Below are 15,551 nucleotides of genomic sequence, written 5' to 3' on the forward strand. Positions count from 1 at the left end.
TATTGGTGGATAGCTCTGATGGTTAATTTAGGCATGTTAGAATTGCCCTATCAACTTTAAACTTAGTGGCATTATGATTCCGGAAACAAGTATGTACAATAAAGTAACATAACAACTTTTATTCTAGCCATAGGTATTTTATTTTTTTTTTATAATTAAGATGATTAAGCATGGTACAATATACAATTTAAATGTCCCCATATTTAAGTATTTTACTATCTAAACTTCAGATTCCAAAATGTGTTCTGGTTGTGTTCAGTCACTCTAAAATTAAATGAACATACATGATCGATTGTTGGTTAATTTATAGCTTCGCTTTATGAATGTTTTATACTTGTTCAAAGATAATTTTTATATAATGGTCGTGTCGTGACAAAAATATTTTCCAGTAGCCGTCGTGCCGCGCCAAAATATTTGACTGCAGATGCTATTAACTTCCCATCCGCCTCTCTTTATTCGAAGAAACGGGGGAAACTACAAATGGGACGGGCGATATAAATTGTAATCAAAGGGGTTGAAACTTAAATACACACGAAGAAAAAAAACTGGGGTTGGGGGGATGTTATAGATGGACGGACGGACGGACAGATAAATTGGCAGAAAGAGAGAGGGGGTTGTTTCATTTTTATCTTCCGGGATGCGAATGAGAGAGAGAGAGAGACAGAGGGCGATATGAAGAATATTTATCTTATATTCTTCTCCTCTCTCTCTTTAGTAAATAAATTGCCCTGAGCGAGTAAGGGAGAAATAATATTAAATTTGTGAAAAAAAGTGTTTTTAAACTAAATTTTAAAACATAATGAATATAATTTAAAATTACTATTTGTGACATAAATTTTATAAATAATGTTTGTGATTAATTTTAATTAACAGTAAAAGTTAACAAACAGTTAAATTTTCCACCATTTAACCAAAAACCACTAAAAAAGGATGGATTTTGAAATTTTAAAGGTAAGAAAAAAAGTTATATTAATGTGTCTATTAAAAATGATGATTTTTGCGGTAATTTTTGCGTTTTTTTATCCGCTGATTTCAAGGATATTTGCGGAAAGGGAGAGTTTTTTTTATAAATCAACCAATCATTTATTAGAGTCAAAGCTGCTCTATAATCTAATTGGTAATATATACATCGATTTACACGACAAACCTGTCTTTAACTACTTAGAAAAATCATATTTAGATCAATTTATAAGAAATTATACTGTAAAACATAAATAAAAATTATAGAATTAAACTTTTTGTTGTTTTTCGTATCAGCGGTCAACTCTATAACAAACCATATTAGAAATAAACAGAGGGGGGACTACATAATTTTCCAGTATGGCTTCGAAACCGATTAATATCCGGCGGATTAGAACCAGTTCTCAGCCATACTGAAAAATCATTTATAACATAGAATGAAAGACAATATTCCAGGAAAATCAAAATTTAAAAATCAATACCAGTTTTATAGCCCGGGCCCTCGGCCCCTCGGGCCCTCAGGGCTAACAAAAATGGTTTTAATCTTATAATTTTTTATTTTAATATCCGCGATAAACTTCAATAATACGATGCGATAAATTTCTATTAATAATACTTTTAAAGCTTTTAATCAGTATTTTACAAATTATATGTTTTTCTGCCAATACTTGTTACAGCTGTAATAATAAATAATTTTAATTTAATTATAATTATTGCCGCGTTACTAATGAATATTAATGTCCCTGTTTTCATTTTGCAATAAATCATCTTTAGATTTTATCTAATTACAAAATAAGTTTAATTTTATGGCCAATAATTTTAACCTTCGGCAAAATTTATTTGTGATCATTATATTTACAATTAACTATAATTTTTATCAATAATATATTTTTTAAATCACTTTGTCTATGCTATTTAATTGTTATTTATCGCATCGTATTAAAGACAACTTTTTGGAAAGTTATCGGTTTTCTCGGCTGCTTTTAAAGAAAGATATCCAAAATGTCATGTGAATATTACTATTACTTTTGATCTTTTTGTCATTCTCCATTTGTTAAGTAAATTACCTGTATGATAAGCATTAAAGAATTTATTAAGGTGATCTTAATTTATTAAGATTAGTCATTAATTTTTACCATTTAAATGAACACAAAAAAAGATAATCAGTCCCTATGTAAAAAAATTCTTCTTTTCAGAGAAGCTTTATTAACCAGTTGTTCATTAATAAATTAGTAGAAACTTCCTAAAGTAAAAATGCCCTGAAATTTTCTATAAAGATTTACAATATGAATTTATTCATTAATCAACTTCATAATGTTAATATTAACTATTTATTAAAAATACCATTTTTATTTTGTTGGGTCCTTTTATACGTCCTTAATGTTTTAAATTCCTAAACAAATGTCTGAGACCAAACATGGCATCTTTTAGAAATAATAGGGTCCCCCATAATAGGACTTTTAACATTTTTGTTTGTCATGAGGAATTTCAAGAAGTTTGAGATGGTTTTTAGGGCATATTATCAAAGCGAGGCTATTTTACTTTAGGTACATATCCTTACGTCCATAACGGATAGCCATTATTGTAAATTTATACTTATTAGAATTATCCTATCAATTTGAAACCTTAATATAACACGAAGAAATAATTTTGAAATCCTAGAATTAATTATCAAAAAGTCCGTTCGTTCGTTCTAAAAATGTTTTTTTTTATGATTTTAAAAATTTGGATTTTTAAAGCATTCATAATACGCTTTAAAAACCCGCTAAAAGTACTTTTTTTCTTTAATATCAAAAGTGTAGTCACGTTTCGTTGATATACTTTTTGGTTTGTAGAGCTTCGCTCATATTGTTGTTTTTATTCTTGTTAGACAAGGGCTTAAAAGGACAAAGGTATATACAATGGGTAGAAGGGGACACTCTATAAGTTTTATATATTCCAAAGAATTTTTTAAGCTGATCTGAACCTATAAAAGCTTTCCTGCAAATTGTAGAATCTGTTGAGAATTATTGATTTTAAAAAGAAATTTGAGAATTTAACTTTTAAAATCCTTTAAAACATTAAGAACGTTTAAGCAGCATTTAAATCTTTAAATTCTTGACCACATCTTATTAAAGTTGGTGTACCATTGGTTCCACCAAAGTGTTCTAATTGCAAATTGTTTAATTTTAGCGAACAGAAGCAATAGTAAAATAATTTATGAGGAAAGTTGAGAAAGAGATTTCGGGCATTTTTTTGATAACTTTTGATATCCTATAAAATAAAGTAGTAAGGTTTTATTGTCTGTATCTTAGACTTCATAACTGCTAAATCAATTAAGGGATAATTGTACAGGTCCCTGGATGGTTTTAGGCTATTATGTTTTCTGCCTTTCCTTACAACCCCTTGATTTAAAGCGATAGGGACACAGCTTCTAGTTATGTATAAAAGGAAGTTAGGTGAAAGTGATGTCACACCATTTAAGGTGCAATTATTATTTGAATGCCAGTCTATACTTTACACATTTTTTCAAGTCAATTTAGCCAATTACGCGGTTAGCTGCAGTTCAAATAATAATGTAAAATAAAAAAAAAAATTATAGAGGAATTAATCAAAATTGTAGTTTCTACATCTAACTTTAAATACATTATACACCTTTTAAATAGCTGAATAATTTTTTTTATGCAGTACACGGCCATTTGCCTTCAATCTGTCAACCGGATAGTTAGCCTTTTAAAGCCCTTAGAGGCTAGAATCGAAGCCCATTATGTTAATACAAAAAAATCCTACTTTTCAAAGGAAATTTTGAAAGACATAAATATATACCTAAAGTCATCCTATGATTAAAACAAAACCAAAAATACCAAACAAACTAAAAAAATCAAACAATAGAAGACTTACTTTCTTTAAAAGCTTCTAGTCATTTTAAAATGCTTAAGACAAAAGCAAAGGATGGATTTAAGCTTATTTCCTGTTTGAGAACTAGGCTTTTCTTTATTAAAAAAGTTAATCTAAAGGACTATGTAAAAGATTGACATTTTCATTTTTAGCCATTTTTGTTTTAGAAAATATTTTGTTTTAATTTTTTATTATTTTCATTTTTAGTCTAAGGTGTAAGTGATTTATATGTGCTAAAATTTTTAATTTACTCCTATAACCGTGAATCTATCGAAAGAATTTAACATCATTGAATCTTTTTAAAAAAACTTTTAAAGTTAAGAAAATGTGTCCTTGTTTTTATTATTTATTGATGAGGTAGACTTTTGTAAATGTTATTAGTCATGGCTCTGATTAGATTCTATACAGGATAAAAGTTATTAACTTTTTGTAAGCTTGTTTTTTTTGTTCCTTTTCTTATCCATCTTTGTAATGGCAAAGCTAATCTAAAACTCGCTTTGTCTTTTCTCCCGTCTGTCCGTCTGTCTGTCTGTCTTAAATGCTCCTGGAAGACACGAAGTCTCGATAGCAGGGGCGTCCAAGCTTTTTTATTTTGGGGGGGGGGGGGCATTTTTAAGAGGGGGTAATGATGCTGTGAGTATTGGTGCAAAAAATATGACGTAACAAAAAAAATTAGCCAATGAGAGGCCACTATAAGTTTTACCATTGGTCAATAACGGCCACTCATTGGCTAATTTTTTTTGTTACGTCATATTTTTTGCACCAATACTCACAGAATCGGGGGTAATTTGTGTTTGTGGGGGGGGGGGATGGGGAGTAAAATGGCACGTGAAGCACGAAGCAAATTTTTTTAACCTCCCACCCCAAAAAAAATTTTGCTTGAGGGGTGGTAATTACCCCCCAGGAATCCCCCGGGGTGGGGGGAATAACCCTTCCTAAATGACGTCCTTGCTCGATAGCATTTACTCAGCTGCTATTTAAGAAATCATTGTAAAGCAACCAAAAATTACTTTTTCTCTTAAATTTTCTATTAATGTAAAAATAAATTGTGCAAAATAATTTTTATATATTGATTTATCATAATGTACTATTAGAAACAAATGTTATGTTACATTGGAATAATAAAAATAGAAAAAGATTATTCAAAGATATTTTTTTATGAATTTTTCTCACATATCTTCGCCCCTAAAAGGATATGGTTTTCAAAGTCTTCATTCAACATTATTTTTAGAACAATTGTCCCTATCTTAACACAATTAAGTAATGCAAGTCAAGGAGGGATGGGACATTTGGCAGTTCATTACACTTGTCCCCAGTTTTGTAATAACGTTTTCTTACTCGTTTGCTTAACCACTTTTGGGACTTTTATTGAATTTTGATTGATTGGTTCATTAAGTTAAGTTACTAAACGTTTCAACCACTAGTTGTAATCTATAGAAGGGTAAATTTTGAGGATCATCATTCGGGATGCACATCAATTAAACGGACATTGTCTTATCCCTTTAGAACCCTGAATACAATTACTCCTGATAGGATCTTGTTTTTATTGATTTGATTCCGTGTATGAAAAGAAGCAATTTACAGCCCTTATCAAAGCGTTTAAATTTAAAACCTTTTGTTGTAAAAACTGCAATTATTACTAGTATATCACAGCTATTATATAGTTATGGTATGTCCTTACGTCCATACAAATTTAGTTTTGCATTAAAAGTATTGTAAATGCTCTTCCTTTAGTGATCTTATTTTCGAATTTTTATTTAACCCTACGTTTGAAATAGGGTTGGGCCGGATACTTTTTTGGCCGGATACCGGATATCCGGCTGATTTAAAATGCCGGATATCCGGCCGGATAACCGGCCAAATTACCAGATATTAAAGTAGTTAAAGAAATTTCTTCAGAAATCTTATAGAAATTTACACAAAGTTAAACTTATTCAGAAAAAATGTTCTTCTAGCTTCAATAATAAGAAAATTATAGCCATTTAAGATTTTAAAAAGCAGAGATTTTTGGTGTAAAGTATAAAAAATTATAGAGCCGGATATCCGGCCGGATAGTTTCAATATCCGGTATCCGGCCGGATATTGAAAATGGCCGGATATCCGGCCACACCGGATATCCGGCCCAACCCTAGTTTGAAATAATACTAATATCATTAACATTTACATTTACTAAATATATCACCAAATATACCGTCAACTATATACTGCAGTTCTAAAGTTAGCTGATTCTGGCTTCTTATGGACAAAATTGGCCTTGTATCCCAACGCTTTTGCAATAGCTAAAAAGGATAAGGGGGTGGATATCTTTGAGGTTTTTCGGTCGATAAGCAATTGTGCTTTTAGACACGTAACCTTTTAAATATCGATTTTTTTCTATTGAAACCTTTTTTTACTTTTAAATAAATTTACTACTTCTAACATAGTCGTTAATTCTTTTTTAATTGTGTAACTCTTAATAATCAATTAACGATAATTTTTTACTGAAATGAAAAATCCAATAAAACAAAAGTTTTATAACCTAATAAGGTCATTTTTTGTTGTATAAATTTTGGAACAATCAATTGACACTTTTCATAATTTAGACAAGATATAATTAATTCTTTCAAATAATTTAAATAATATACATTAGCATTTTTTATACATTTAAACAGGGTGATTTTGTTAAATAAGTATGTCTATTGATTTTTATTAAAAGATCGATTGCAAAAAAAAACTAACCAACCCCCTAATTCAAACTAGCGGCTACTTCCCTAGAGGCCTAGAGAGAAAAGACGACCGACCACTTCAATTGTAGTTTTAAAAGAAAAAGTTTCAGCACCCTTGTAATAAGGTAAGTCCAGTAAGTCATACAGTGGCGCTGCCTAGCGACACTTTAAACTTTGGCAATTTATCTTAGAAGGGAGAGAGTAACCCCCCCCCCCAAAAAAAAAAAAGCTACGAACCTTTCCAAGACTAATTAGAGGCTACATTGTAAATGGAAACCATATCGGTTCAGCGGTTATGAGATATTCTGGTATTTTATTATAAGAGGAGGAGACGTTTGATCACCCTGTAGTAGAACATAAAAAGATATCATATGTTTTTTTTCTGCAATTTATTTTTTTGCACAAGTGAAACATTACATTTATCATATCAGTCATAAGCCTTTTACATCTATGTTCATTATATACATAAAACAAGATCGATTATATTTATGAATAGAACAGCGTAGAATAGTTTCATTTATCCTAGAGTAAATTAGCTGGATGTGGTTTTTTATTTATTGAGATCTCGTAAACGGCGACACCGATCATTATGTTTCGTAAACTTAGCATTAGTCTTGGAAAGGTCAGAGCAAAAAGTATTTTTTTAGGAGAAAATAAGCCATAAGGACCCACAAACTCTTTATTTATCTATTAAAGACGAGGTAAGCTTTAGAGTAGCCTCGCAATCAATTAATATATAAAATCAAAATAAAACATTTGTTTATATCTACATTATTATTATTGTAATAGTTTTATTAAAAGCAAAGCTGACCTATAATTCGAAATGCCCGTCTGTCCGTCAGTCAGATAGAAGTTTAGAGGGAAATATGATTTTCTCGGCTGCTATTAAAGATAGACAGCTGAAATTATTTAAAAATTCTTCTGACCATAATGTTTGGACATTGTCATCCTTGTCCTTCTATAGATAAATAATAACTTTAAATTTTATTTTACTAAAGCCCTGAAATTCTAAATTAAGGATGATACCATTAAATAGCAGTTCTAGGGTTGCTACGCATTTAAAATTATTATAAGGATCATTATATGCTGGAAGATTTGAACGCTATAGGACAACTTAACATGCTCACACACAGACAGAGAGGGGACATTGGGCTGTTTATTATACCAGTCTCCAAAGTTTTATAATATCATTTTCTTATTCGTTGGCTTAACAACTTTAGAAACTGTTATTGAATTTTGATTGGCTGGTTCATTAAGTTGAGTGTCCAAAGCTTTTTTAACCAAAAAGTTTAATCTCATTTTGTGTTTCATCATTGAGGATGTTCATCAATTATTCGGTCATTGTCTTATCCCTTTAGATCATTAAAGAAATTATCAATATAACGAAGAAAAATTAAAATGAAACTTAAACAAATTTCAGAAATAGCTTAATTTTGCAAATATTACGTAGGAAAGAAAAAACTATAAGAAAAACTAAAGAACAGGACAGAAATATATTCTAAATAATACCTGTTTAAACATATTTTTAATACTTATAAATCAGTATTGGGATATAAAAAAAGAAGGAATGCCATGACCCTTTAAAAATGTAATCTATAAGAATGGACAGTTAGAACCGTCAGGTAAATGCTTGCAATCAAAGGTGTTGCATTTAGCAATTGAATAAGCAAGATAAGTAAGAAAGGGAGAAAAAAAACATTTTATTCCACCTTTACTGCATGCCTATGAATATAACAAAATCAATATTATTATTAGCTACAATATATAAATTGAATCATCCCTGTTAAAATGTTTGTTTAGCATTATTTTTGTCCCTCTTCCGAAGCAATATGAGAAACTAAGCTATTAGTTGTCTGTCAGTTTTTACCATCACTCAAGAGTAAATGTTTGGGCTGCGAGTAATTTAATTTAGCAAAAGTCATGTTTTACATATAAAGAATTACTTTTCAAATTCGCAGGCTTTTTAGAAGTTTAATTTAAGAGCAGTTATTATGGTTTTTTTTGGCGCATTTCTAAAATTAGACCAGCGGAAACTTTCATAGCATCTGAGGGAGAGAGGAGAGGGCAGTAAAATAGCCTTAAACCATCTTAAGAATTGATTTATCTTGGAAGGATGGAGTTACCCTTCCCAAAATAGTTATAAACCTTCACTGGAAACACATAAAGCTTAATTGGGAAGGTTAACCATAACGGTCCAGCGGTTTGCGAGATCCTAGGATACACACAGAAAGAGAGACAAAAATAAAGACACACGTCCTGTTCCTTTTAATATTTTAAAATCTTTTATATATGTCCCTAGCTATAGAAGTTAGAGTATATGTAATTGTATGTATGTGAGTTTGTGTGTGTGTGTGTGTGTGTGTCTGTGTGTGTGTATGTGTATGTATATAAAGTTTAAGATGTAGTGTATGAATTAGGTGTAGATTGATATATTTCTAGTGGTTGGACCCTTAAAAATATAAAGTGCAAAGCTTCTTTATAATATAATTATTTGCTGTTTAAGCATAATAAAGTATAGTATCGCATAATGGAAGTTGTCTGTAGCTATGAAAATGATAAAAAAGTTTTTTCATAAACATTTACATATATAAATATAACAATATTTAAATTTTATTTAAATCGGTTTGAAAAAAAGTAGTTTTTTAGCAAAGAAGAAGAAAACACTTTGAGCCACTACATGTCTGTTTTAGATTATGTTAATTATCCAGAATTTATAAATTTTTAAAGATCCATCCTGAAAACATGGGCAAAATATTTTGTGCAAATCCGAGAAATTGAAATGTTTTCATTTAATTAGGCGGCCCTGCTTAATTTAGCAAAAAGGGATAAAATTAAAATTTATTTCAACAAGAATATGAATTTGTAAGGAGTAGCGGAAATGTTTTGTTTTTTATAATAGGAAGGTTTTATTTTAAAGTTTCAAGCTGATGCCCAAATGAATCAAATTTTAATAAGAATATTTTTACTTATTGTCCGGTATTACCGAAAAAGGCGTTCTAAAGACATTAAACAATATACCCAAAACTGTTAGTTACAAGCTATAGTTTGATATATTGGGCTTTACTTTTTTAAGAAGTTTGATAATTGTCCTTAAAAGTCAACACATACATGGGAAGAAATTTAAAAAGTCAAATAGGTACTTTTACATAATCTGATCAATTTTTTTACCGATTTACTAACATTGTGTATCTTTCTTTTTATAATGGCAATCTCATAAATTAAATCAGCATATTATAGTTTCAAATTTTTGCTTTCTTTAAGGAGTAATGGGAGAGCTACAAGCAAATTTCTGTGCACGCATCTGGGATTTGTTAATGTTTATTTTATTATTAGAGTTGCCTAATTTACAACGTTTATTCTTGTTTTTCCTTCTTTTTTTTTAAAGATGCGTAGCCTCTGTATAAATATAAATTTTCTTATCTTTTCTTGATGAAAAATAGCCTGAAATCATCCCAAAACTTAAATATTAAAATAAAAAAGACCAAAACCAGCACTGATCTTATTTAAAGTTTCCTTAAATAGGAGAACTTTTGGGAATAGTCCCTTACGTAACATCGCCCCATAAGAAGCGATTCGTCGTATTTTTAAAATGGCTTTTTGTAGGTTATTTTAGGTTAGGTTAGGTTATATTGAGTTAGGTGATTGCCCAACAGGGTTTTTAGGTAATTGGCCCCGCAGGGTTAGAGCCCCCCGCAAGGGCTAGAAATAGGAGAAAAGCTACTGTGAAAAATACGAAGAATCGCCCCATAAGGAGCGATGTTACGAAAGGGACTTTACCCGAACTTTTTCAGTTCAGTAGTTATTGAAATCCTGAGCTTCAGACAAAATAAATTTTACTACTTTATGAAATAGGATTGCTAATTAACAATAAATGAATAATAATAAAAAATGTACTGTAACATTTGACTAGATTACAGATAATTAAAGTAAAAACTAAATTCTTAATTCAATCATTTTTAGTTCACGATGGAAATTTTATTCCTTGTTTTTTTTTCTCTCTCTCTCTTGAGAAGTGTTATTTTGTTGCATCCTTGCAAAACAATTAACCCCATCCCTTTTTAAAAGCGAAGCTTTTCTATAATTAGGGTCGGTCCGTCCGTACGTCCGTCCGAGATAGATAGATTTTATTCGTTAATTTAGGCATGTTAGAATTGTCCTATCGATTTCAAACTTTGCATGATGATTCCTGTAGTAGTTGGGTACGATTTAGAAAGCGTAGCAACTCTATAATCATTACCAGAATGTCCGTACGTCCATTTTAAACATGTTGATTTTTCTACTTTTTTAACAACAAATTTTTAAGTGTTTTAATTATCCGTTTGATCTGATTTTTGGTATATTGATTCCTGGGACAACAAAGAACAATATTATAAGCGAAGCAACTCTATAATCAAGTCCCAAAATGTAAGTATGTCCATAAACATTATCCTGTTTTTAAGTAGTTTTTCAACAAATTTACCTACAATTTTGATTCGACATTTATACATTTATGTTCCGATTTTTCAGTTCAGATACTATACAAGTGTTAATGTCCGTTTGTCCTACCGTTTCAGTGCTTCGCTTTTATGGATGTTGTCATCCTTGTTTAATCCTGTTTCATATCCATCTATCTAATTTTTCTATCTAACTATCTATCTTCTTATTTTTCTAAATATGTCCATCCATCCATTTGGCAGTTTATCAATCTCATACTTCCCATCTGTCCATCGATGTATCAATTTATCCATCTATTTCTTCTATGTAATTATCAATCTATCTTTATTTTCTTTCACGCTTTTTTCTCTCTATTATCCTTCCCTTCTTTCTCAATCTTTTCACCCTTTCTCAATTTTAATTTATTGCAAAAATCTTTTTTTGCAACCCTGAACAACCCCAAAACAAGAACATACAGATGCTGAGAAGAGATGAAGCTCTTGAAAGATTAGAAAAGATTATTATAATGTTAGGTAGTTTTTATATTCACTTGTTTAAAAAATGTTTGATTTTCCAAAGCCCCAGAGTAATTGTTTCATGTTGCATTTTTTTTACGACTGCCCCGTTTTTATCTGCGGATTGTTTGCAGCACTGAATCTCATTATCTTAATTTACCCTAAACGATTAGAAGCGACCTATAAGACGTACCTATATATATAGTAGCTTCGCTGATGAAAGATGCAAAATTGTGAATTGTGAAACTGTTTATAAATATTTTTTTCTCTCCATCGTTTTCAATGCCATTCATGCAAAAATTATCAGATTAAAAAATATTGGATTATATTACGAAGCACTTCCATTGTACAATTAGTTTCTATCCTTCATACTACGATTATGATTGTTAGCCGTTTGGCCTTTTAAAAATTAAAAAAAAATATTTCTATTATTTTTTGTCTGACCGTATTGACTTTAATTTTAAAAAAATTAGGGCTGGTGTAATAATCTACATCCTTACTTCCCACAGAACTTGATTAATAAAGCAAGAGCATAAGCTTTAACTGGAAAAACAGACAAACGAACGGACATATGCTAGTACTAATTGTACTAAATCAAAGCTAGTTAAATACACTTAACTTTCTTTTAATTATCGTCTATAAATCAAAATGGCTGAACAATCCTTCATCTATTCAATTGAAGTAATTTAGACTGTTTTTATTGTATGTATGTTTGTTTTAGCCTATTCTAATCAACCATCATTATTTGCAAGTTAGAAAAATTCAAAAAAGATAGTTTGTATAAGTAAAAATTTTGATTTAGTCAACAAAAATATCATACTTTTTTATGCTTCCTGTATAAATGTTTTTAGTTTACATTGCTGCGCTACTTATTCACATAATTACAATTTCATGTTAAGATTTACGTTCAGTTAAGATTAGGAGATCACATGGCCGATCAGGTTCTTCTTTTTAGCAAATTTACCTAGTGGTCCTAATACGATTTTAAGCTGTAATACCGTGTATTGTCATTTTTTTTACAACGGGCGAAGCAACCAGTAATCTAAAAAACCTGGATTGTCTTCCTTCTAATTTGTCTAATATATTGACCAATTAAAACATAAAAAATCAGCGAGGTGTGGAATATTACCTTCAAATTTGGGAGCATATCATTATATACTTTATCATCACTGTTTTTATAAACTGGCGTACATCCTTTTTTTAGCCCAGCTACTTTACATTATTGAAAGCAAAGCTGTTATGCATTTGGGATGTTCGTCTGTCCCTCCATAACTTTTCTGTAAGTGTGTTCCTTATGGCGTTAAAGCTTCAATTATTCTGTAACGAATGTAGTAAAATTTTTATTTTGTATGAATTCTTTAATGGTTGAAAGAAGATTTATTACGCCTTTTATAATTTGTATGTATCTTGGGACATCTAAAAAGATAATCTCCAAAAAGTTTGTCTGTCCGTATGTCCGTAACCATTTTTTTTCCGTAACACCTAAATTTGTTGTCTATTTTGTGAAAATTAATGTTTTTTATTTTTTTTTATATCTTATATCTATCGAATTTTATTCATAAAAAAATCTTATTTAAAATTAGCCTAACTTACTTATTATTTTTGTTTATGTTTGTCTTATTGTCTACTGGTTGAGGTTCGCTTTAATGGATGTTGTCATCTATATTATTATTTAAATTTCTTATCTCAGCTAAAAAAGAAGTAAAAAAATGAAATGTATAAAAACACTTTTCTATTTGGCATGTCTAATTGGCTTGAGTCGGTTTGACACAAAATTTTACGAAAAAATAGTTGTCTAAAACAGCTAAAATTTCAAATGATATAAAATATGAAATCATTTTACATAACTATAAGGACGTCCAGGTGATGGGGGGGTAAAGTCGTGAATACCCCCCTCCTCCAAAAAAAATTAAGTTTGAATTTTTACCCCCTTTAAAAATGAAAAAAGCTTGGACGTATTTGCCTCAATGAAATAAAGATTAACCTCCCCCCCCCCCCAAATGAAAAAGCTTGGACGCACTTCAGTAGGTACCATTTTTAAAATCTTTATTATGATCGACCCAAAACTTTGCTAAACATTTTTAAAACAAATAATTCTGCTGTTTTATGTAAACATATTTAGAAAGAGTATTATTATTGTAATAATTTTGGTTAACTGATTTTATTTCGTGACAGTTACATTTCTTCTAGTTTCTTGTGTTTTTTTTTGGAGCGAAGCTACTATATAGGCATTTTTGTCTATGTAATTTTAGAAGATTGGTTTAGGCTCTTTTTTGTTAGTTTTGTATCTATCATCTTTAAATAAAAGTAACACGATGCCTGTTTGTGTTTATCTGAGAATCTTGAAAACCGCTTACCATAAAGATATGGTTCTCCTTTACATTGAATCTTCTTTTAGGTCTATAGGGCAGGTTTATAAATATTTTTGGTGGAAGTACCTACATCCTTCCAAATAGATATCGCTCCGCCTTCCGCTTTAGTAAATACTAAAGTAGCTCCATGTTTCTGTTTATGTTTAGTAAGATCTTAGAAACCGCTGGGCCGATTAGTTGAAAATTAGCATCTTTGTAAATTGTATTTGTCCTAGTTAGGTTTAGGTCTATTTTGTAAAGGGTGTTTGGGGGGGTTTCGTTCAAGCCCCCTCTCGCACAGAGGTGGGGGTGGGAGGGGAAATATTTCATTCTTATGTTTATGTTAAAATTATTGTTGTTTCTCTCTTGATTTTTGTTACATAAGCATAAAAAATGATTTATTGTTTAACACCTTTTACAATTGAAAATAATACTCTACTGCTTATAAACAAAACTTGGGTGTGCACTAGTTTCCGCATGATACCATGTCCTCATGAAGTGTTTCTTATTCGCAAAACACAGAATAGCTTAAAATATAAGATTAGTTGTGTAATGGTAAAATGAGAGCGTAGTGGATGGTGCTGTTTTATATTGTTCGTTACGTCCATAGAGGCCTTTAGTGGCTTTAGAGGTGGTTGGAAGCTTGAACCACCCCCTAAAAAATTCAAAATAATTATAAACCTTCCCAGGACAAGAGAAGCTACAGGTTAATGAGAACCAAATCGGTTCAGCGGTTAGCGAGATCCTTCGGTACAGATAGACAGAGATACAATTATTTTTATATCATTTTGATGATTTTATTATGTGATTCTTTTGATGAAGTGAAAACACACTACAAAATTAATTGTTTATAATTTCAAATCATCAAAAATTACGTTTCATTACTTTAAATATCCATGGATAAAGAATGTGGTAGTTAATAATGGATACAGAATACATGGATATATTGACAAGGGAAAATTTATTGTTTATTTAGGTTGCTAATATAGACCTCTTTTATTGATTCTTTTGTATTTCCAGTTTCACTTTAATAGAGCATTGAGACTAGTTTACTAATTTTTTAATGTCCATACGTTATGCAGCAGTAAGAGATCAAATAAGTTTAGTACGGACATTTTGCAGTAATAGAGAAGCTACGCAACTAAAGATATTGTAGGAATTTTTTAATATCCTTGCTAATAATTCCAATTTTTTATCATAAAAAATTTCTTTATGAAAAGACATTGATTAACATTGTCATACATACATGAAAAATATGGATAAAAATATTAAGATTAATTAACTATAATGATGTTTAAGTAAAACAACTAATAGATTAAATCACAAACGAACCAATTTGCATAACAGATGGCTTAACAGTAGGTGTACTGGTTGAGTATACAATAGTTTTTAAATTATGTATCACCACAAAATATCATCATAGAGGTTTACATATCTTGATATAAATATATTAACTGTTTTGCAAGCACACATGAATTAGCCTAATTCACATGTATTTTGCACCCTTCAGGGAAAATATGCAGGACACTTTTTTATTAACATAATATTTAGCTACTACAAAATAGCTACTATATAATTTACTATGTCGTTGATTTTCCTCATATCGTTTATGGATCAAAATCTAAACCTAAAATCGCAGGGATAGTACCTTCAGATTTAGAGCTCCCCGCAGGGGCTAGAAATATTTATATTTAAAATGAAAATGTTTTCTCTGGGTATGGTCTTGTTAA

General features: G+C 30.2%; 1 protein-coding gene across 1 annotated transcript in view; it reads left to right on the forward strand.

Moving 5' to 3' along the window:
* The first annotated feature begins 718 nt into the window (after positions 1-718).
* Positions 719-15,551, forward strand: part of LOC145326148 (uncharacterized) — a 75,835-nt gene continuing 61,002 nt past the window's right edge. The window contains exon 1 of the mRNA XM_080169277.1: positions 719-951. The gene's annotated coding sequence lies outside the window, so the exon portion shown is untranslated. The remainder of the gene's footprint in view (positions 952-15,551) is intronic.

The sequence above is a fragment of the Acartia tonsa genome, chromosome 8 (assembly GCF_053477335.1).
Source record: "Acartia tonsa isolate MP-2025a chromosome 8, ASM5347733v1, whole genome shotgun sequence".
In the NCBI taxonomy this organism is placed as follows: domain Eukaryota; kingdom Metazoa; phylum Arthropoda; class Copepoda; order Calanoida; family Acartiidae; genus Acartia; species Acartia tonsa.